The sequence below is a fragment of the Procambarus clarkii genome, chromosome 81, assembly GCF_040958095.1.
Source record: "Procambarus clarkii isolate CNS0578487 chromosome 81, FALCON_Pclarkii_2.0, whole genome shotgun sequence".
Taxonomy (NCBI): domain Eukaryota; kingdom Metazoa; phylum Arthropoda; class Malacostraca; order Decapoda; family Cambaridae; genus Procambarus; species Procambarus clarkii.
The window spans coordinates 22545871-22570690 of record NC_091230.1 but is presented as its reverse complement, the minus strand read 5'-3'; the positions used below and the strand labels follow the sequence as shown (position 1 = coordinate 22570690).

General features: G+C 45.4%; 1 protein-coding gene across 19 annotated transcripts in view; it reads left to right on the top strand.

Annotated features, from left to right (window-relative positions):
- Nucleotides 1-24820, top strand: part of LOC123773018 (cytospin-A) — a 424140-nt gene that overhangs the window by 192869 nt on the left and 206451 nt on the right. For 4 of the 19 annotated variants that reach the window (XM_069315375.1, XM_069315370.1, XM_069315371.1 and 1 more), the window contains exon 1: nucleotides 6701-7084. The exons of 13 other annotated variants lie outside the window; for them this stretch is intronic. The gene's annotated coding sequence lies outside the window, so the exon portion shown is untranslated. Of the gene's footprint in view, nucleotides 1-6697; nucleotides 7085-24820 lie in introns of those variants that run through there. 2 more of the 19 variants (XM_069315373.1, XM_069315368.1) reach the window with 1 other exon arrangement.

The following is a 24820-nucleotide window of genomic DNA, read 5'->3' as shown; positions in this document are numbered from 1 at the left end:
TAGATATGACAGAGCCCAGTAGGCTCAGGAATCTGTACATCAGTTGATTGACGGTTGAGAGGCGGGACCAAAGAGCCAGAGCTCAACCCCCCCGCAACCACAACTAGGTGAGTACACTCACTCCCACAGGCATATCTTTGTCTCTGTTCTATTCCCCTCTGTCTCCTACCCATCTCTCCCATACCTTAACTCTTCCTACCCAACTCTCCACCATTCTCTCCCATATCCCTCACCCTCCCCCCCCCCTCTTCTACCCCATCTATCCCCCCCTCTCCCCTCCCCTCCCCTCCCCCCCCCCGCCGACCTCTTACCTCGCTCCATCAGATAGCCGAATAGATTCTAGCTCTGACGACAGAGCAAAAGAGCGTCATCCTCTATGATATCGTAAGGGCGGTATTGCTATCTTGGATATATTGAACGCTCAGTCATGTAGACTTGGCTGTTGAAGCGGTGTTCTCTTTAACAGATGGGGATCATAATACTTGATCTACCTGTCCTCTGTGCATATCTCGGGTCGTGGCTAGGTGGGTGTAGGTGGGTGTGTGGTTGAGGGCTTCTTGCAATTAATCGTCTTGCTTATAGGGTGCAGAGATTTACAAGTTGCTGGATTTGCTTCATCTGTCCATCTTGCCACAGAGTGCTTCTATCCCACCTCATAGGGCTTCTATCCCACCTCATAGGGCTTCTATCCCAACTCATAGGGCTTCTATCCCAACTCATAGGGCTTCTATCCCAACTCATAGGGCTTCTATCCCACCACATAGGGCATCTATCCCATCTCATAGGGCTTCTATCCCACCACATAGGGCATCTATCCCATCTCATAGGGCTTCTATCCCACCACATAGGGCTTCTATCCCACAACATAGGGCTTCTATCCCACCACATAGGGCTTCTATCCCACCACATAGGGCTTCTATCCCACCTCATAGGGCTTCTATCCCACCTCATCTTGCCTCTTACGTTAATTAATTAAATTGCCTCCTAATTAAAGTTAATTAATTGATGTTGCAATGTCTGTTACTCTCTCTAGGTAAGTAGTTTTCTGCGTGTCAGAAAATTAACGTTAATTCAAGTAATAATTGGCATTCGTGTGGCACTATGTCAACAACTTGCCGTATGTTGTTACAGATTCAGCTACTCGGAACAAGTTCCAAAGTAGCACGGGCTATGGTGAGCCCGTAACTTACCTGGCACAGGAGCGGGGCAAGTAGCACGGGCTATGGTGAGCCCGTAGTGGACTTACCTGGCACAGGAGCGGGGCAAGTAGCACGGGCTATGGTGAGCCCCCACTTGCGGTAATTATGCTCACGTTTTATGTTATTTCAGGTAAGGTGGCGCTAGTGAGGACTGCTGCATGTTGCCAAGCTGTGCACGCAATCTGGCCCGTGTTGCAACATTGTGCACGCAATCTCACGCGTGTTGCAAGGCTGTGCACGCAACCTCTCGGAGTGAGTCGCCACGCACCGGCAGCCACCAGACGTGGGGGCGCTCTTTAATAAAGTCCAAATTAATATTATTATATATTATTTATAGTTATAGGCCCGGCTAATGTGTATTAGTCACGTGGGTCGAGGTAATGTTTATACCGCTGGCTGGATGTGTATGAACCGCATCCAGGGGCCAGATTCACGAAGCAGTTACGCAAATACTTACGAACGTGTACATCTTTCCTCAATCTTTGACGGCTTTGGTTACATTTATTAAACAGTTTACAAGCATGAAAACTTGCCAATCAACTGTTGTTATTGTTATAAACAGCCTCCTGGTGCTTCGGAGCTCATTAACTGTTTGATAATTGTAAACAAAGCCGCCAAAGATTGAGATGTACAGGTTCGTAAGTGCTTGCGTAAGTGCTTTCGTGAATCTGGCCCCAGAGTCGTAGTAGCCAACGTGGCCACGTCGGTTGCAAGTCAAATGCAACCAATTTTTTTTTTTTTTTTTTTTTTTTTTTGAGATATATACAAGAGTTGTTACATTCATGTACAGCCACTAGTACGCGTAGCGTTTCGGGCAGGTCCCTGGAATACGATCCCCTGCCGCGAAGAATCGTTTTTTCATCCAAGTACACATTTTACTGTTGCGTTAAACAGAGGCTACAGTTAAGGAATTGCGCCCAGTAAATCCTCCCCGGCCAGGATACGAACCCATGACATAGCGCTCGCGGAACGCCAGGCGAGTGTCTTACCACTACACCACGGAGACTGCTTAAAATGCAAATACACAATTTTACTTGTGTAGAATTTAATGAAGTCGGTGTTAGAGAAATGCCCCTGCGTACTCGACGGGTTTTTGTATTGTTGATGGTTGATTATTTGTTGAATTGATGATGGGTTGTTTGGGCTGATGGTGGTTCAGGCTCCGGGTTGACGACCATTCACCTTTCATGGGGAACTTTGTGATTGCTCTTTGGTTTCTTGTCATTCTTATATTGGCTCTGCTTCTTTCTCAATTCCTACGCATGTGTGTGTGTGTGTGTGTGTGTGTGTGTGTGTGTGTGTGTGTGTGTGATTACGTAAGTGTAGTTATAAGATGAGAGCTATGCTCGTGGTGTCCCGTCTTCCCAGTACTCTTTGTCATATAACGTTTTGAAACTACTGACGGTTTTGGCCTCCACCACCTTCTCACTTAACTTGTTCCAACCATCTGTCACTGTGTATACAAGTTGCAAGCACAACTCGTCTATTTGTGCTTGCGGGGGTTGAGCTTTAGCTCTTTGGTCCCGCCTCTCATCTGTCAATTAACAGATTCTAGAGCCTACTGGGGTTTTATCAAATCTATATTTGAAACTGTGTATAGAGTCAGCCTCCACCACATCACTTCCTAATGCCTGTGTGTGTGTGTGTGTGTGTGTGTGTGTATGTGTGTGTGTGTGTGTGTGTGTGTATAACAAGAACAGTATAACGCCGGATGTCTCCAGCAGGATGTTTGTTGGTGATACTAACTCTAACACACACACACACACACACACACACACACACACACACACATATGTGTGTGGAGGCTGACTCCATACACAGTTTCAAGTGTAGATATGATAGAGCCCAACAGGCTCAGGAATCTGTACACCAGTTGATTAACGGTTGAGAGGCGGGACCAAAGAGCCAGAGCTCAACCCCCGCAAACACAACTAGGTGAGTACAACTAGGTGAGTACACACACACACACACACACACACACACACACACACACACAGTACCCTCTGTCATACAACAAGTTAACAAAGAACACACAAAGATATGGAAGAAGAAGATTAGTGCCTAAGCTGCTCCTCCGTCTAGAAGGAGGAGGACGTCCTTCTAGACGGAGGAGCAGCAATACGCGGGTTGGATTACCACGTAAAGAGTCACAGGCGAATTGACAAAGTAAACACACACAGTTACAGCCCCGCTCCTGTGTCAGGTAAGTCTACTACGGGGCTCACCATAGCCCGTGCTACTTGGAACGTTTTGTTCCCAGTAGCTGAATCTTAAACAACGTTGACAAAGTAGGTAATGAAGCATTGTTCAAAGCTTCAAAGTGGGCTTTGAAGAAAACTCAGAAAAATTTGAGTTTTACAGACGAGGAGTCACAATAACGTGGCTGAAATATGTTGACCAGACCACACACTAGAAAGTGAAGGGACGACGACGTTTCGGTCCGTCCTGGACCATTCTCAAGTCGATTGTGAGAATGGTCTCAATCAACTTGAGAATCGTCCCACAATCGACTTGAAAATGGTCCAGGACGGACCGAAACGTCGTCGTCCCTTCACTTTCGAGTGTGTGATCTGGTCAACTTAAGAGTTTTCCCCATAAGTGGATTAGGCTAGAACTAGACAGCCGTCACTAAAGTGCCACAGCTGTTGGCTGTGTTCAGCTCACAGCTTGTAAGCTGTGTTGACAGTGAAGGGCACTAGAGGCCCGGGGCCTCGAGGGCCCCCCGGGCCCGGTCTCTGACCAGGCCTCCTATAGTTACAGCATCTGAATAGCCTTCTTAACTTCCACTAATGACAACCCCGAGACACGCTTGGTCTACAACCACTCTTCCCTCACCAGTTCTCTCCAGATCTCTCTTCTAGTTGTGTTCATTAATTGTTTACTTCTAGTCCTACCGAACTGGGTTATTAAACCACCTTCGTGAGACTAATCCAGGAGTATGCAGGTCCCGTCGTTCAACGTTCAAGCAGGGCAAGATAGCCATTATCATGGCATTCTCTGGTTGTCTGGTACAAGGAGCTACCACCCGAGGCCTGTCAGGTTCGAGGCTTCTCACATCCCGCCTCTTGCCTCATCTCAAGAAGATAAGTGAGACACTCTTAAGATTCATTGATAATAATATTGTGGGAGAATACTCTAGTATTGGAGATGATGAGTCCCACCAACGTGGCTGAAGATATAATGACCGAGCCACTCATCACATGATGAGACGACGACCACATTTCGGTCTCTCTTGGACCATTTTGAAGCTTGTTCATTGTACTTTAGTACAGTGTACTCTATAGCAGTGTACTCAGTGGCGTTCATTGACAGTAATACTGAGATAGAGAGCCATCACAGCGTTTAAGGATTTGAAACTTGGCCTTGTTTTTTGTTATATATATATATATATATATATATATATATATATATATATATATATATATATATATATATATATATATATATATATATATATATATATATATTTTGTGATTTGTATATATATTTACAAATCACAGAACCTTTGCATTTTCCTCGTCTCGGTGTATAAGTCTGTATGTACAGATGTAGGGTTACATATGTGTGTGGCTTATATATTCAGGTGTGTGGGTTATATACGCAGGTGTGTGTGTGTGTGCTTACGTACATGTATGTGGTTATATATTGGGTGTCTAGTTTTGTTACATTAAGGTGTGTGGCTCCGTACTCTAGCGTTCTTCATAGGTTTTATAAAGAGCGGGAAAATCTCTAGCGCCCTCACTGACAACATTCCAGGTCCCTGGCCATGTTGCCTACGCGTCAGACCAATCTTCACTAATGCGGACTCACCCGCACTAAAAAAAAATATCCCGCATTGAAGCAGTTCCTCCCTCCTACACACATACACACACACACACACACACACACACACACACACACACAGGGGCTGGCTGGCTGAGTGGACAGTGTTCTAGACTCGTGGACCTGGGGACCGGGGTTCGATTTGGGATTATTCTCATGGCTTTATGTTGTACGTTCTCCAACTTGTTTTTTTACCAAGACAAGACAGCATAATCAATCAAATATCTCACTGTATGCCATGTGATTACCACTGGAATGTGAAAAACAGTACACAGTTATTTATTCTATTCTATATGGGTTTGTGAGCCCCTTGAGGGACCTTATGTATACAATTTCATATGTATACAATTATGTATACAATTTCAATTATGTATACAAATGTATACAATCAATCATACAATATGTGAATGTATTTCTACAAGGGTAGAAATAGCCTAAGCTGCTTTATCCTTCTGAAATGTACTTCCTTTTCTCAATAAACTTACTTGAACGGGCTGCTTCATGGGGATGTGTTTTTACTATTTGTATCTGCAGAATCGAGCTATTAGCTCTTGGACCCCGCCTTTCTAACCAATTTATTGTTCCTCTATTATGTCTACTACATATATTTTCTCTTATACACGCGCACACATACATCCCCAGGAAGAAGCCAGTATCAGCTGCCTAACTCCCAGATACCTATAGCTCCCAGAGGCATTCATCTGCCTCTGCCGGGGATCAAACCCGGGCCCATAAGACTACGACCTCAGAGCGCTGTCCACGAGGCCCCTCTAGCCTAGTGTGTTTGTGTGTGTGCGTGTTAGAGAGAAATATATGTAGTAGACATAATATAGGTAAAATAGATTGGCTAGAGAGGCGGGGCCCAGGAGCTAAATGGCTCGATTCTGCAGATACAAATAGTAAAAATACAAATAGTAAACACGGGGAGGGGATACTATTCTGACTGACACTGGCGGTTCGATAATAATTCAAGACGTTAGTGGCGTTGAATAATGTAATCATGATAACTAGGGTGCAGGTCAGTGGCTCCATCTAGGGTGGGATCGTGTATGTATCGACGGCTGGAGGAGGAGGAGGAGCAACGGGGTTACATAATGAAGGCGATGTAAGGACAGGTAGGGAAGGAATCGTACTCATGGAACCCAAACCCACACATCCCGTCTGGGCTGGTGTGTGTGGGTGTGTGTGTGTGTGTGTGTGTGTGTGTGTGTGTGTGTGTGTGTGTGTGTGGGTTTGGGTGTGTGTGGGTGTGAGTTTTTGGGGTTCATATACGATAGGAAACTCCTGGAATCTATCACTTTTTGTCATTGCTTTCATCCGGAATATATTATTTAGCCATTGTTGTTGTTGTCACGGTAAATGTAGGTGTTGAGCGCTGCTCTTCTGTCCATGCCGCCCTGCCATCAGCAGGAGACAATAATAAACAAACTTGATTGTGTTGGCAGCCCTGCGGCGCGGAAAGTCCTATCTTACACGAATTTCACGCACTCCTTATCCTGGGTATCCCAGGATATTACCTTATACATCGGAGTAAACTCTATAATAAGTATAGTTGACAGGGAAAATATGTCCGCTGGCGTATGCTTAATTGAAACAATGGTTTATTTACTAAAATTTTCACATGGGCCGCGATGGCAACTGCTGGGAACTGGGAGTGTAGTCGTCTGCCGGTCATCGGTAGTGTGTATGTGGCGCGTGGAGAGGGCGGATGTGCGCGGGTGCTCTCCGCATCATGTCACTCAAATTCTTTATCCAACTGGTAATCGACAGTAACACCATAACAAATCCAGACACTCCTTAAAGTGTAATATTCGTGACAGAATAACTTATCCTAACTCTTAGTGTTTGTGTGTAAAGATATTGACAAACTGGAAAAAAACCTCTTATAGACCTTTGTTGTTTTCGGGGATTAGAAATTGGATTTGTTGCGTGTGAGTTGAGACACAGAAGCATTTCAGCGAGTAAAGAGAACATAGACAAGTGTGTGTGTGTGTGTGCGTGTGTGTGTGTAGGGGAGGAGACAGGATTCTGTACACCTGAGAATCCCTTCATCATCACAATGGGTAAGTTCCCACCATAAGCTATGTGTATAGTGTTTACTTTTCTAGGAACCTGCTGCATGGGTGACAGCTTTTTCCCCACCGTATCAACCTACCCAGGCTTTGCGCCCTGGTGAGGCCACTCCAGACCGACAACCAGAGCGCAACTCCATAGTCTCCCGAGACTGATGGATGCCTACTGCTAGGAATGCGCGTCACCATCTGGAATGCGCGTCACTATTTGGAATGCGCTTCACCATCTGGAATGCGCGTCACCATCTGGAATGCGCGTCACCATCTGGAATGCGCGTCACCATCTGGAATGCGCTTCACCATCTGGAATGCGCTTCACCATCTGGAATGCGCTTCACCATCTGGAATGCGCGTCACTATCTGGAATGCGCGTCACTATTTGGAATGCGCATCTCCAGCTGAAATGTGTAGAATGACAATCAACATCTGGTTGAGAAACGACCTGTTCTTGCTGTGCCTGGAGTACAAGCTCATTCCTTTTATCTCTTATTAGTCATGATATTATTTTGCAAGTAGTTCTAAATTAGTTTTGTGGTGTTGGCCGGTTACAGTGTGCACTCTCCTGTAACCTGATGTACACTCTCCTGTAACCTCAGTGACTGTATCCGTCGCTGCCCCTCCTCCCCCTTGAATGTTGGTTAATAATAGATCATTTCTATGGAGCTCAATCCCAGAGCCCATTAAGTGCCTTTGTAACCTTTTTCCACTACCTCTCACAGAATGGGGGAGGGGGACGTTGTTGTTCACTAATTAATGAACTCGACTACAGCCGATAGATCGATTGCATAATACACGCACGCACGCATTTTCAAAACGATTCGTGTTTAAGAGCCAATTTCGTGTGAACACAATCGAAGCATTATAAATGGATATCGGTTTCATGTGAAAATATCAAAACTAATATCAATGATAATACCATCAATCCATACCTTGTGATCTCCATTTGCCTTACATAGTGTCATAGAACTTATATCAACTGAAGGAGCATAATATATACTGATATATATATATGACGAAAACGCACGATTTAACGTCAAAACTTAATGGAATTCCCAGAATTCGACCTACGTGGCTGGCCACGCCGACTCACCGATTGCTAGAACTTTGTGAATAGGATTGATTCTTCACGATGATATAAATAGCGGGCTGCTTGAATGGTGAAGGCGGCGTTGTAGTGGGGTCAGGGGTGATTGGGGGATGGTTTAGTGACCTGGTGATTGGCGAGGGTTTAGTGATGATTGGGGGATGGTTTAGTGATTGGGTATGGTTTAGTGGTGATTGGGGGGTGGTTTAGTGACCTGGTGATTGGCGAGGGTTTAGTGATGATTGGGGGATGGTTTAGTGATGATTGGGTATGGTTTAGTGGTGATTGGGGGGTGGTTTAGTGACCTGGTGATTGGGGATGGTTTAGTGATGATTGGGGGATGGTTTAGTGATTGGGGGATGGTTTAGTGATGATTGGGGGGTGGTTTAGTGACCTGGTGATTGGCGAGGGTTTAGTGATGATTGGGGGATGGTTTAGTGATGATTGGGTATGGTTTAGTGGTGATTGGGGGGTGGTTTAGTGACCTGGTGATTGGGGATGGTTTAGTGATGATTGGGGGATGGTTTAGTGATTGGGGGATGGTTTAGTGATGATTGGGGGGTGGTTTAGTGACCTGGTGATTGGCGAGGGTTTAGTGATGATTGGGGGATGGTTTAGTGGTGATTGGGGGTGTAGTTTAGTGATGATTGGGGGTGGTTTAGTGACCTGGTGATTGGGGATGGTTTAGTGATTGGGGGATGGTTTAGTGATGATTGGGTATGGTTTAGTGGTGATTGGGGGGTGGTTTAGTGACCTGGTGATTGGGGATGGTTTAGTGATGATTGGGGGATGGTTTAGTGATGATTGGGGATGGTTTATTGACCTGGTGATTGGGAATGGCTTGCTAATCAGGTGACGTGTGCTCACCAGGTACATTGGGAAGAGAAAGGGTACACCTAGAAAGAAAAAAGTGAGATAGAAAAGGAGAGGAAATGGACTTTTGATGCCTTAGCTAAGTATATAAAGTATACAAGTATATATAGCATTCAAGTATATACAGTATACAAGTATATACAGTATATAAGTATATACGCCTCTTGACACCTTTCCTCAACCATCCCCAGAATGAATTAAGGACTGATAAAATGAATAAAAATGAATATATTAATAAAATAACTGAACGAAAAAAAATTGTAAAACATAATTGCTAAATTATTTCATTCATCTGGGATTCGAGGAGATTCGAACCATGTGTGTGTGTGTGTGTTTTTTTTCCGTTACATTGTTCTCCATCTTCCTGCATTTGTTATTCTTGACAAGAATAACAAATGGCTATCCGAGTTCTTTTATTGGGTTCTTTAGGTGAGGTTTCTTGCGTCCGACACTTTCACCCTTGTGGTGGTTGAACGCGGCCACCAGGGTCACCTTGGTTGGTTGGGGGGGGGGGGGGGAGTGTTTGTAAACAAGAATGATCTTGGAATTTGTGATGGTGAGGTGTTTATGGGGTGAGTGTGTTTGTGAGTGTGTGTGTGATAACACAACTGATTTATGGGGTTGACGTTTGTGTGTGATAACACAGTTAATTTATGAGGTGATGTTTGTGTGTGTGTGATAACACAGCTAATTTATGAGGTGATGTTTGTGTGTGTGTGATAACTAATTTATGAGGTGACGTTTGTGTGTGTGTGATAACTAATTTATGAGGTGATGTTTGTGTGTGTGTGATAACTAATTTATGAGGTGATGTTTGTGTGTGTGTGATAACTAATTTATGAGCTGACGTTTGTGCGTGTGATAACAACTAATTTATGGAGGTACGTTTGTACGAGTGATAACACAGCCAATTTATAAAAAAGACGAGTGTCAGCGACTGCTTTAAAATTATCAATACAAAACAGAACACGAAACAATGGGTATAAATTAAATAAGTTTAGATTTAGGAAAGACCTGGGTAAATACTGGTTCGGTAACAGGGTTGTTGATTTGTGGAACCAATTACCGTGTAACATAATAGAAGTAGGAGCCCTTGATTGTTTCAAGCGTAGATTAGACACATATATGAATGAGATTGGATGGATATAAATAGGAACTGCCTCGTATGGCCCAATAGGCTTTCTACAGTTACCTTCATTCTTATGTTCTTATATTGAATGGGGCGGGGGGGGGGGGGGGGGGGGGGAATGTTGATTGATGGTCACACACGAATTTGAATTTCAGATTCAAATTTATAAAAAAAAATCGATAGTAATCAAATATTCGTCACCTCCATAGTTAAAACATCTTCATGGAAACGTTACCATGCTCTTAATATATAATATCACTCTTGTAATATTAACTGCAATTTTAAGGACATAATAGCGCTATTAGGAACTACGGGCTCACCATAGCCCGTGCTACTTGGAACTTTTTGTTCCAGGTAGCGAATCTTAAACAACAACAACAGCTGTTAAGACTTGGTGTCTAAACTCATTGCTAGCTTGGTAAAGTCTTAAAATGGTGGGTAGAAATAGCCTAAGCTACTCTATTCCTTTGAGATGTATTTTTTTTTCTTGTCGCAATAAACTTACTTGAACTTGAATCTTAATTCATTTTACATCCTCCTATCACTCTTAACATTTATCCTAGTTAAAGAAGCCTAGTGCATCTAGATTTACGTAACTAAACAATTGGGCGGACTTTATCTAAGGTCGATATATATAATTACGCTTGAGGTCTTTATAATTGTAATTGGCGGAAACTGGTTGTAAAGTGATATGACGGATCGTGTTCTGGGGGTTGAATAGGTCAACAGGTTCTAGTGCCTGGCCTAAGGGCTAAATTACACAGTAACAAAAATAGCAAGAAAATGAGATAGAAAATGATAATAAGAGGTCAACGTTCGCTAGTGAAAGGGAAATGTCTCCTTAGCTTATTGTTAAATGTCTCGTTAGCTTATTGTTAAATGTCTCGTTAGCTTATTGTTAAATGCCTCGTTAGCTTATTGTTAAATGTCTCGTTAGCTTATTGTTAAATGTCTCGTTATGTTATTGTTAAATGTCTCGTTATGTTATTGTTAAATGTCCGTTAGGTTATTGTTAAATGTCTCGGAAGGTTATTGTTAAATGCCTCGTTAGTTTATTGTTAAATGTTTCGTTAGCTTATTGTTAAATGCCAACCCCGTTAACGTTAAATGTCTTCTTCTTCGTTCAGTGTAACGTCTCCATCGTTCAGCCTTAAATGTTTCCTGGGCTCTGTTAAATATGTTAAAGAATTAACCCGTGATTAAACAGTGAAAGTGTATGTTAACGCTCAAACAACTAGAGCGTAACACAATTGCACTCATAACACCATGGCGATAAAATATTTCGCCGCGTTTCAGAAATCAACCCATTTAGTCACACGATTAACTAGTGTTGTATGGAATTAAATCAGATAAAAGAGGTAGCCCGCGTGACGCTAGGCTAGCGGGCCCCTACTCCAGTGCCGACCCGCGTGTGTGTACACTAAATTGTTTACTACTGTACACCAGTTGAGAGGCGGGACCAAAGAGCCAGAGCTCAACCCCCAGAGACCATCCAGTCATTTCAGGTCAACGCTCCAGATATATATATTTGTTCTAAATCTTTACAGTTTTTTTTACTGACTAAACAAAATATAAAATCAGATATAAGATAATTATTTATACAAACCCTGTCATTTCTCTCCCACACACACGTATATTATATATATATATATATATATATATATATATATATATATATATATATATATATATATATATATATATATATATATATATATGTCGTACCTAGTAGCCAGAACTCACTTGTCAGCCTACTATACAAGGCCCAATTTGCCTAATAAGCCAAGTTTTCATGAATTAATATATTTTCTCCAATTTTTTTCTTATGAAATGATAAAGCTACCCATTTCATTATGTATGAGGTCAATTTTTTTTTATTGGAGTTAAAATTAACGTAGATATATGACCGAACCTAATCAACCCTACCTAACCTAACCTATCTTTATAGGTTAGGTTAGGTTAGGTAGCCGAAAAAGTTAGGTTAGGTTAGGTTAGGTAGGTTAGGCAGTCGAAAAACAATTAATTCATGAAAACTTGGCTTATTAGGCAAATCGGGCCTTGCATAGTAGGCTGAGAAGTACGTTCTGGCTACTAGGTACGACATATATATATATATATATATATATATATATATATATATATATATATATATATATATATATATATATATATATATATAATATATGACAGTGTCAGACCACGGAGGAAAATTGAAACAGGAATTTCCTTAAGTACTTTCGTATATTAATACATCTTCACAAGGAGTGGCCTTCACCCGCCTAAGAAGACCTATGTACTAATTCTACACAACAGCAATACCATGCTGTTTAAGATTCGCTACCTGGAACAAAAAGTTCCAAGTAGCACGGGCTATGGTGAGCCCGTAGTTGTAGCCATACCAACACAACATATCCACATAGACAAATTTATCCACTAAGGCACGCCAACCTTACCCAACTTTTCCAGCTTCACCTTCCTGTCCTTTCCACCCCCTTCCACATCCCCTTCCACCCCCTTCCACCACCCGCTTCCACACGCCCTCCAATGTTATCAAAAGCTTTGGACATAAAAACTTGAGAGGGGGTAAAAAAAAAAGGAAGAGCAGCTGGTGCTTTTGTATAACTTTTGTTATACAAAAGTTTTGAATAGGGTAAGAAGGTCACTTGGAAAATAGTGTCTTGAGCCAAAGAACTACAAAAGTAGTGTAGGCTACTTTTATATATATATAAATATTACCCACTTTACGAGTACATTCAGAGCAGATATGTGGTAATGTCACCTTATTCTGGGCTAAAAAGCCTGATCTCGAATAGTTTAACATTGAACAAATCCACAAGGGCCGTGACGAGGATTCGAACCTACGTCTGAGAGCATCCCAGACGCTGCCTTAATCGACTGAGCTACGACATGGTATAAGAATTGAAACCAAAAGTGTAAAGTTTAACATTCACACCACACATGCTCTACTTACCACCATAAGCTTTATTACATATGGCCAATAGCCTAAGTTTGGATATAATCCGTTGCTGTTTGACTTATACTGAAATAGTATCAGTATGGGATACTGAAATAGCTTTCAAATATAGTTTTTCACTTCGAGAATAATGCATTTGTCTTAACCTAACCAGTGCATTATTCTCAGGTTAGGTTAAAAAGGTTTGTATTATTACAAACTTAATATATACACACACGCTTAATGTAGCCTAACCATGGATCACTTAACCACTGAATCACTTAACCAGTTAAGTGATTACCACGAGGGTAAAAAAAACTATTGAGGTATAATATATGTAAATTTTGTTTCCCATGCCTACTCTTTTTTTTCCTGCTTCCTTCCCCCGTTTTTTGTTGATTTAGCTTGTAGTATTTACAATTTTTTTCCCCCATTTTCACCTCGTTTTTTGCCCCCCTCTTTTTGTCCTTGTATGTTTTTGAGTCACGTACACAGGTTATTAGGTCTGTTACCGTGACATAAATTATGGCCTATGGAGCTTGCTTGCTATAATGGCGGCTCTTAGTTCAGCTAGGATATATTCATCATGGGATATTATCCCGGGCGAGGGGAGTCATTTCACGCCCTGTGTTTGTCCTCTCTGAACGGTGTGTGTGTGTGACTTGCCAGTTTGTGTTTTGTTTGCTAATATGAATTGCTCGATGCATCTATACTTTGTGTGAGTGTTCCATTTTAAGGATCTTGTCTATGTTACAGTTTTATTCATTTACTCGTTATTGTTTGTTGTGGATTAATGTATTTATCCACAACGTTTCAAATAATTATTTATTTGCCATTTTAAACAAACACGCATCTAGCCTAATTAGGATGAGGTTCGCTTGATACTGAATGCTGTCGTTATGAAGAGTGCTGATGCAATGGGTGTATGGAGAGAGTGTAGTAGTAGATTATGGAGGGAGTGTAGTAGTAGATTATAGAGGGAGTGTAGGAGTAGATTATGGAGGGAGTGTAGTAGTAGATTATGGAGGGAGTGTAGTAGTAGATTATGGAGGGAGTGTAGTAGTAGATTATGGAGGGAGTGTAGTAGTAGATTATGGAGGGAGTGTAGTAGTAGATTATAGAGGGAGTGTAGGAGTAGATTATAGAGGGAGTGTAGGAGTAGATTATGGAGGGAGTGTTGTAGTAGATTATGGAGTATAGTAGTAGATTATAGAGGGAGTGTAGTAGTAGATTATGGAGGAAGTGTAGTAGTAGATTATGAAGGGAGTGTAATAGTAGATTATAGAGGAAGTGTATTAGGTTATGGAGGGAGCCATAGGCGTGAACATTCCTTGATTATAGAGACCCAGTGATTATGGAGTGTGTATATTTTCTTTGTTTCCAGAGGAATTCATTCAACAGCAGCATACCGCGACAGGGAACTGAAAGGCCTTCACATCCACTCAAGTGCCTGGGAGGCACTTGCAGCGTTTTCCCCCATCCATATATTTTCCAAGTGAAGAGTCATTTGGGTCTCTGGGGGCTACACACACCCCTTGAAGGGGGAGGGGGGAGCGCAGGGGTCATATTTAGCAAGCATTGTGTACCGTTGATGGCTTGTGTGGGTTGGTACCTATGTTTGTTTGCTGCTCGAGAGCTTGTGTGGGTTGGTACCTATGTTTGTTTGCTGGCCTTCAGCGTCAACAAACATGGAGGTGTGTGTGTGTGTGTGTGTGTGTGTGTGTGTGTGTACTCACCTAGTTGTACTCACCTAGTTGTGTTTGCGGGGGTTGAGCTCTGGCTCTTTGGTCCCGCCTCTCAACCGTCAATCAACAGGTGTACAGATTCCTGAGCCTATCGGGCTCTGTCATATCTACACTTGAAACTGTGTATGGAGTCAGCCTCCACCACATCACCCCCTAATACATTCCATTTGTCAACCACTCTGACACTAAAAAAGTTCTTTCTAATATCTCTGTGGCTCATTTGGGCACTCAGTTTCCACCTGTGTCCCCTTGTGCGTGTTCCCCTTGTGTTAAATAGACTGTCTTTATCTACCCTATCAATCCCCTTCAGAATCTTGAATGTGGTGATCATGTCCCCCCTAACTCTTCTGTCTTCCAGCGAAGTGAGGTTTAATTCCCGTAGTCTCTCCTCGTAGCTCATACCTCTCAGCTCGGGTACTAGTCTGGTGGCAAACCTTTGAACCTTTTCCAGTTTAGTCTTATCCTTGACTAGATATGGACTCCATGCTGGGGCTGCATACTCCAGGATTGGCCTGACATATGTGGTATACAAAGTTCTGAATGATTCTTTACACAAGTTTCTGAATGCCGTTCGTATGTTGGCCAGCCTGGCATATGCCGCTGATGTTATCCGCTTGATATGTGCTGCAGGAGACAGGTCTGGCGTGATATCAACCCCCAAGTCTTTTTCCTTCTCTGACTCCTGAAGAATTTCCTCTCCCAGATGATACCTTGTATCTGGCCTCCTGCTCCCTACACCTATCTTCATTACATTACATTTGGTTGGGTTAAACTCTAACAACCATTTGTTCGACCATTCCTTCAGCTTGTCTAGGTCTTCTTGAAGCCTCAAACAGTCCTCTTCTGTTTTAATCCTTCTCATAATTTTAGCATCGTCCTCAAACATTGAGAGAAATGAATCGATACCCTCCGGGAGATCATTTACATATATGTGTGTGTGTGTGTGTGTTGTGTGTGCTCACCTAGTTGTACTTGCGGGAGTTGAGCTCTTTGCTTCCGCCTCTCAGCTGTTAATCAACCACAGACAGAGATGCTTTACTGCTAGAATCCACTCAGTAAAACATCTAAACTGTTGGGACCGACAAAAATGCCTAAATCTGTATTCTCTTGAGCGCAGGCGGGAGAGATACACGATAATTTATACGTGGAAAATAGTAGAGGGGCTGGTCCCAAACCTGCACACAGAAATAACACCACATGAGTCCAGGAGGCATGGCAGGATGTGCAGAATACCCCCGTTGAAGAGCAAAGGTGCAACAGGTACTCTGAGAGAGAACTATCAACATCAGAGGTCCGAGACTGTTCAACACGCTTCCACTACACATAAGGGACATAACTGGCTGACCCCTCACAGTGTTCAAGAGAGAACTTGACAAACACCTCCAATTGATACCTGGTCGACCAGGCTGTGACGCATACGTCAGGCTGCGAGCAGCCGCGTCCAACAGCCTGGCTGACCAGTCCAGCAACCAGGAGGCCTGGTCGACGACCGGGCCGCGGGGACGCTAAGCCCCGAAATCATATCAAGATACTGAACAAATCCACAAGGGCCGTGATGGGGATTCGAACCTACGTCCGAAAGGATCCCAGACGTAGGTTCGAACCCTCATCACGGCCCTTATGGATTTGTTCAGTTGATGCATCACACTGTTGTGATTTCTGTGTGTATCTCAATATAACTTCACGATGTCTTGAGGGGGGGTTATGGGGGGTGTCACGCCCCCCTTCATGCGCCCCCCCTCTCTGGCTGAGGGGGGGGGGCAGGGTCTATCCAGGGGGTCATCCCCCCCCCCCCCCCCCCTCTTCGTAAATCATCAACTTTATTATCAGCTGCGTTACACACACACACACACACACACACACACACACACACACACACACACACACACACACACACGCGCGCGCGCGCACGCACGCACGCACGCATACGTATAAGTCGTCAATTCACAACCGAGGATTGAGGATTTAATTCTCCCAGCAGGACAGAAGCGTTTGGGCAGCGTTTCCTTTCGCCTCATGCAACTGTTCACCTAGCTGTGAATAGGTACCTGGGAGACACCCTCACCTAGGCTTGCTAGCGGCACTAATAATTCATTTCGAGTAACGAGGCATCAGAAACTAGGTGACGGGCGAACATGTTTACTGAACACAGGTGTGGACCTGCACAGGTGTGTTCTGGCGGCTTGGTGCACACCTGTTCTCTACGAGTCTATACGGCACATGTGTACGTGTCTCCGTGCCGCCGTAGTGGCACGGTATCGCACCTTGTTGTTTCAGGTTTAGCTACTCAGAACGAAGTGTCCAGGTAGCACGGGCTATGGTGAGCCCGCAATATCGCACCTCCTCGTGACACGACTCATCCTTATTTGAGTCATACTCAATCACAGGCACGATCCCTCCTGTCCTCATGTTCATCCCTCATGTTCATGTGTGTACTCACCTATTTGTACTCACCTATTTGTGCTTGCGGGGGTTGAGCTTTAGCTCTTTGGTCCCGCCTCTCAACTGTCAATCAACTGGTGTACAGATTCCTGAGCCTACTGGGCTCTATCATATCTACATTTGAAACTGTGTATGGAGTCAGCCTCCACCACATCACTGCCTAATGCATTCCATGTGTGTGTGTGTGTGTGTGTGTGTGTGTGTGTGTGTGTGTGTGTGTGTGTGTGTGTGTGTGTGTGTGTGTGTGTGTGTGTGTGTGGTACACAGTACACTTGGATGGCTTCACAGGAGGGGTAGAAGCCTCACCGGCCGCCTCCTCATTACTCACCAAATCCGTCGCGTATTCCATACGGTCGCGCGCGACGTATTAGTCAACATTAAGGATGTTGTTGTTTTTAGATTCAGCCACTCGGAACAAAAAGTTGCAAGTAGCACGGAATATGGTGATCCCGTAGTGGACTTACCAGGCACAGGAGTGCCTGTAAATTAAGGCACCGTAATGTTGATATTTTCTTTGCATCGCCCTCGATAGGTGAGGTGGGTTGCTGGGGTTGAACTTGAAATTGAAATTGAAATAAGTTTATTGAGGTAACATACACACAAAGGGATGAGGTAGCTCAAGCTATTCTCACCCCATAGGTATTTGCTGGGGTTTGTACGCTCAAGATCCCCAGTGGGTCCCCACAAGGATTGCATCCTCTATATTGTGTTAAACATTGACTTATTAACGTCGGTATGCAATATTTGCGTATATTGTGCAACCGGTCCTCTTGATGTGTTAGTCCATGCAGCGGCCGACCCCCCTTACCCGCCCCCCCCCCCCACACACACACACACACACAGTTTTGCGTCGGCTTTGATTACCCCAATGACGGCCCGGGGGGGGGGGGGGGTGTTAGCGAGACGTCTAACAATCAACCATGGCAACACCAACCATGGCAACCGTAGCTATGGCAACACCAACCATGGCAACCGTAGCCATGGCAACACCAACCATGGCAACCGTAACTATGGCAACACCAACCATGGCAACACCAACCATGGCAACCGTAGCTATGGCAACACCAACCATGGCAACCGTAGCTATGGCAACACCAACCATGGCAACCGTAGCTACGGCAACACCAACCATGGCAACCGTAGCTATGGCAACACCAACCATGGCAACCGTAGCTATGGCAACACCAACCATGGCAACCGTAGCTATGGCCACACCAACCATGGCAACCGTAGCTATGGCAACACCAACCATGGCAACCGTAGCTATGGCAACACCAACCATGGCAACCGTAGCTATGGCCACACCAACCGTAGCTATGGCAACACCAACCATGGCAACCGTAGCTATGGCAACACCAACCATGGCAACCGTAGCTATGGCAACACCAACCATGGCAACAGTAGCTATGGCAACACCAACCATGGCAAACGTAGCTATGGCCACACCAACCATGGCAACCGTAGCTATGGCCACACCAACCATGGCAACCGTAGCTATGGCCACACCAACCATGGCAACCGTAGCTATGGCAACACCAACCATGGCAACAGTAGCTATGGCAACACCAACCATGGCAACTGTAGCTATGGCAACACCAACCATGGCAACAGTAGCTATGGCAACACCAACCATGGCAACAGTAGCTATGGCAACAGCAACCATGGCAACAGTAGCTATGGCAACAGCAACCATGGCAACCGTAGCTATGGCAACACCAACCATGGCAACCGTAGCTATGGCAACACCAACCATGGCAACATCAACCATGGCAACAGTAGCTATGGCAACACCAACCATGGCAACAGTAGCTATGGCAACAACCATGGCAACCGTAGCTATGGCAACACCAACCATGGCAACCGTAGCTATGGCAACATCAACCATGGCAACAGTAGCTATGGCAACAACCATGGCAACCGTAGCTATGGCAACACCAACCATGGCAACAGTAGCTATGGCAACACCAACCATGGCAACCCCAACAGCTGTGTCACAAACATTGGCCGTCCCAAAATACGCGGGTAATCAGGAGCTGGGGGAGGAAAGGTCCCGGCTATCATGTTGTTAAATTCCTTGTTTATTTATCCCGTAGTGATAAATAAACAAGGAATTTAACAACATGATTGCCGGGGACCTCTTTTTTTACACGATCTCTTTTTTTCCCCTTTTTGATGTTTGTGTTTGTTTGTTTGTTTGTTTCCCCTCTGTTGGGCTCGTTTGTTTCAGTTTTTTTTGTTGGGGGTTTGGTCTTAAAGGTGTAGCTGTGTTAATCTCTGGAACTTTGTGCAGTCGTTTGAACTTGTGGAACCTTTGTAATGTGGAACGTCTGGAACCTTCGTAATGTGGAACGTCTGGAACCTTCGTAATGTGGAACGTGTGGAACCTTCGTAATGTGGAAAGTGTGGAACATTCGTAATGTGGAACGTCTGGAACGTTCGTAATGTGGAACGTCTGGAACCTTCGTAATGTGGAACGTGTGGAACCTTCGTAATGTGGAACGTTTGGAACCTCCGTAATGTGGAACACATGGAACCTTCGTAATGTGGAACGTCTGGAACCTTCGTAATGTGGAACGTCTGGAACCTTCGTAATGTGGAACGTCTGGAACCTCCGTAATGTGGAACGTCTGGAACCTCCGTAATGTGGAACGTCTGGAACCTTCGTAATGTGGAACACGTGGAACCTCCGTAATGTGGAACGTCTGGAACCTCCGTAATGTGGAACGTTTGGAACCTTCGTAATGTGGAACGTCTGGAACCTCCGTAATGTGGAACGTCTGGAACCTCCGTAATGTGGAACGTCTGGAACCTCCGTAATGTGGAACGTCTGGAACCTTCGTAATGTGGAACGTTTGGAACCTCCGTAATGTGGAACGTCTGGAACCTCCGTAATGTGGAACGTCTGGAACCTTCGTAATGTGGAACGTCTGGAACCTCCGTAATGTGGAACGTCTGGAACCTCCGTAATGTGGAACGTTTGGAACCTTCGTAATGTGGAACGTCTGGAACCTCCGTAATGTGGAACGTCTGGAACCTCCGTAATGTGGAACACGTGGAACCTCCGTAATGTGGAACGTCTGGAACCTCCGTAATGTGGAACGTCTGGAACCTTCGTAATGTGGAACACGTGGAACCTCCGTAATGTGGAACGTCTGGAACCTCCGTAATGTGGAACGTTTGGAACCTTCGTAATGTGGAACGTCTGGAACCTCCGTAATGTGGAACACGTGGAACCTTCGTAATGTGGAACGTCTGGAACCTCCGTAATGTGGAACGTCTGGAACCTCCGTAATGTGGAACGTCTGGAACCTCCGTAATGTGGAACGTCTGGAACCTTCGTAATGTGGAACGTCTGGAACCTCCGTAAAGTGGAACACGTGGAACCTTCGTAATGTGGAACGTCTGGAACCTCCGTAATGTGGAACACGTGGAACCTTCGTAATGTGGAACGTCTGGAACCTCCGTAATGTGGAACGTCTGGAACCTCCGTAATGTGGAACGTCTGGAACCTCCGTAATGTGGAACGTCTGGAACCTCCGTAAAGTGGAACGTCTGGAACCTCCGTAATGTGGAACGCGTGGAACCTCCGTAATGTGGAACGTCTGGAACCTCCGTAATGTGGAACGTCTGGAACCTCCGTAATGTGGAACGTCTGGAACCTCCGTAATGTGGAACGTCTGGAACCTCCGTAATGTGGAACGTGTGGAACCTTCATACCCTAGTGAAGATCCTCTTAAATGCCTCTTTAACCCCGAATGTCGCTGCCAAGTGCCTGAACAACACTAGATTGTTGCTTCCTGTCTGCTGCCTGTCGTCAGCTGGCCTTATCAGCTGATCGAGGCCCCCGTCAGCAGGTGATCGGCAGGTGGGACGTCAACTGATCGAGGCCGCCCTCCTCCCCCCCCCCTGTCAGCAACTGATTGGATCCCATCCATTAGCTAATCGACCATCCCTAGTATGGTGTGATAGTCGTGGGCCGGCTGCTACCTGTGAGTATAGCTTCCCTCCACGACGAATGCGCCCAATCGGGATCCAATTAGCTGATAAACATCATGGTCTTAAGATTATAGGTTCTGTGTCTGATAATTAGGACCCCCCCCCCCTGAAATAGTCATTGGGAGAAGTACAGAAGTTGCTTCTGTACTGGTGTACAGAAGCAACAAGGAATATACCCCACGAAACCGACTTGAAAATATTAAACTTTAATTCAGAATTAAGCGGCAAAACCTTTGAAAAAGAAATATCTTTCATTATATTTCATTATATAACTGTCCAGAGGGGGAGGAGGAAGGCGGGTCTATATGACCACTTCTTATCCATTAACCCCCTCCCCTAGCCATCCACTTGGGCTGGACGGTAGAGGGACGGTCTCGCTTCATGCAGGTCGGCGTTCAATCCCCGAACGTCCAAGTGATTGAACCTCATCCCTTCCCCCCGTCCCATCCCAAATCCATATCCTGACCCCCCCTTCCAAGTGATATATAGTCATATTAGCTTGGCGCTTTCCCCTTATAAATTCCTAACCCCCCTCTCTCCTCGATTTTCTTTTCTCGGGGTAAGGGAGGGATCTTATCTTGAGGTTATCTTGAGATGATTTCGGGGCTTTAGTGTCCCCGCGTCCCGGACCTCGACCAGGCCTCCACCCCCAGGAAGCGGCCCGTGACAGCTGACTAACACCCAGGTAACTTTTGTTACTGCTAGGTAACAGGGGCATCAGGGTGAAAGAAACTCTGGCCATTGTTTCTCGCCGGCGCCTGGGATCGAACCCGGGACCACAGGATCACAAGTCCAGCGTGCTGTCCGCTCGGCCGACCGGCTCCTCGGGATGTCATAATCTTTTAAAAATAAATATTGTTGGTGAAACTGAAGACAGAAGTTTGAATCTTTAAGCATGACGGAGCTATACTCAAAGGGCCTCGCTGCTTATATACACGAAGCGGGTTTTTTTTACGAAGCTGCGAAAATGTTTAGGCAATTGGATGCTACGTTGTGGTGGGGTATAGAGTGCGGATATGTTGACAGCTGTGTTGGGGGGGGAGGGGCCACAATAGGGGAGTGAAGGCGAAGTTAAGAGATGCTTAAGATGTCTGGTGAGTTAAGAGGTACACAGAGTGTAGGGAAGGGGTTATAAGGTACCCTGGTTGTGGAGTAGCTTAGAAACCCCTGGTTGTGGAGTAGCTTAGAAACCCCTGGTTGTGGAGTAGCTTAGAAACCCCTGGTTGTGGAGTAGCTTAGAAACCCCTGGTTGTGGAGTGGGGGGGGGGGCGTGGGAACCCTGGTTGTGGAGGAGCAGCTTAGAAACCCTGGTTGTGGAGGAGCAGCTTAGAAACCCCTGGTTGTGGAGGAGCAGCTTAGAAACCCTGGTTGTATAGGAGCAGCTTAGAAACCCTGGTTGTGGAGGAGCAGCTTAGAAACCCCTGGTTGTATAGGAGCAGCTTAGAAACCCTGGTTGTATAGGAGTAGCTTAGAAACCCTGGTTGTGGAGGAGCAGCTTAGAAACCTCTGGTTGTGGAGGAGCAGCTTAGAAACCCCTGGTTGTGGAGGAGCAGCTTAGAAACCCTGGTTGTATAGGAGTAGCTTAGAAACCCTGGTTGTAGAGGAGCAGCTTAGAAACCCCTGGTTGTGGAGGAGCAGCTTAGAAACCCTGGTTGTGGAGGAGCAGCTTAGAAACCCCTGGTCGTGGAGGAGCAGCTTTGAAACCCTGGTTGTGGAGGAGTAGCTTAGAAACCCTGGTTGTGGAGGAGCAGCTTAGAAACCCTGGTTGTGGAGGAGTAGCTTAGAAACCCTGGTTGTATAGGAGCAGCTTAGAAACCCTGGTTGTGGAGGAGTAGCTTAGAAACCCTGGTTGTATAGGAGCAGCTTAGAAACCCCTGGTTGTATAGGAGCAGCTTAGAAACCCTGGTTGTGGAGGAGCAGCTTAGAAACCCTGGTTGTGGAGGAGTAGCTTAGAAACCCTGGTTGTGGAGGAGCAGCTTAGAAACCCTGGTTGTGGAGGAGTAGCTTAGAAACCCTGGTTGTATAGGAGCAGCTTAGAAACCCCTGGTTGTGGAGGAGTAGCTTAGAAACCCTGGTTGTATAGGAGCAGCATAGAAACCCTGGTTGTGGAGGAGCAGCTTAGAAAACCCTGGTTGTGGAGCAGCAGCTTAGAAACCCCTGGTTGTATAGGAGCAGCTTAGAAACCCTGGTTGTATAGGAGCAGCTTAGAAACCCTGGTTGTGGAGGAGTAGCTTAGAAACCCCTGGTTGTGGAGGAGCAGCTTAGAAACCCTGGTTGTGGAGGAGTAGCTTAGAAACCCCTGGTTGTGGAGGAGCAGCTTAGAAACCTCTGGTTGTGGAGGAGCAGCTTAGAAACCCTGGTTGTATAGGAGCAGCTTAGAAACCCCTGGTTGTATAGGAGTAGCTTAGAAACCCTGGTTGTATAGGAGCAGCTTAGAAACCCCTGGTTGTATAGGAGCAGCTTAGAAACCCTGGTCGTGGAGGAGCAGCTTAGAAACCCCTGGTTGTATAGGAGCAGCTTAGAAACCCTGGTTGTATAGGAGCAGCTTAGAAACCCTGGTTGTATAGGAGCAGCTTAGAAACCCTGGTTGTATAGGAGCAGCTTAGAAACCCTGGTTGTATAGGAGCAGCTTAGAAACCCTGGTTGTATAGGAGCAGCTTAGAAACCCTGGTTGTATAGGAGCAGCTTAGAAACCCTGGTTGTATAGGAGCAGCTTAGAAACCCTGGTTGTATAGGAGCAGCTTAGAAACCCTGGTTGTATAGGAGCAGCTTAGAAACCCTGGTTGTATAGGAGCAGCTTAGAAACCCTGGTTGTATAGGAGCAGCTTAGAAACCCTGGTTGAACAAAAAGCTCCAAGCAGCACGGGCTATGGTGAGCCCGTAAATCCAAATCCTTGTCCCGACCCAGTGCTGTATAGTCGTGATGGCTTGGCGCTTTCCCCTGATAGTTCCCTTCCCTACCCCCGCCCCCTCCCCCCCAAGCCTCCAGGTTTGTGGTCTGGTCAACCAGGCTGTTGGTGCGTCGCAGCAATGCTCCACTGTTGTATTTGATGTCTGTGTCAGCGTACCGGGGTTCGTGGTCATTTTTACAGCGACCTTTGACCTGTGCCCCGACCTCTGTAATTGCCAGAATCACAGGTGTCACAACCACCAATGGGGCTCCAGTGTACACAGGTTGATTGACAGGTGAACGCCGGGACCTAAGAGCCGAAGCTCAACCCCCCCCCCCCCGCAAGCTCATCAACTAGGCGAGTATACAAGTGGGGTGAGTACTGGCGCACTACTGGTTCACAACCGGTTTACCACCGATGCACCACTGGTTCGCAGGGGCCAGGAGCCAGATTCACAAAGCAGTTACGCAAGAACTTACGAACCTGTACATTTTTTCTCAATCTTTGGAGGTTTTGTTTACAATTATTAAACAGTTAATGAACTCCGAAGCACGAGGAGGCTGTTTATAACAATAAAACCAGTTGATTGAGAAGTTTTCATGCTTGTAAACTGT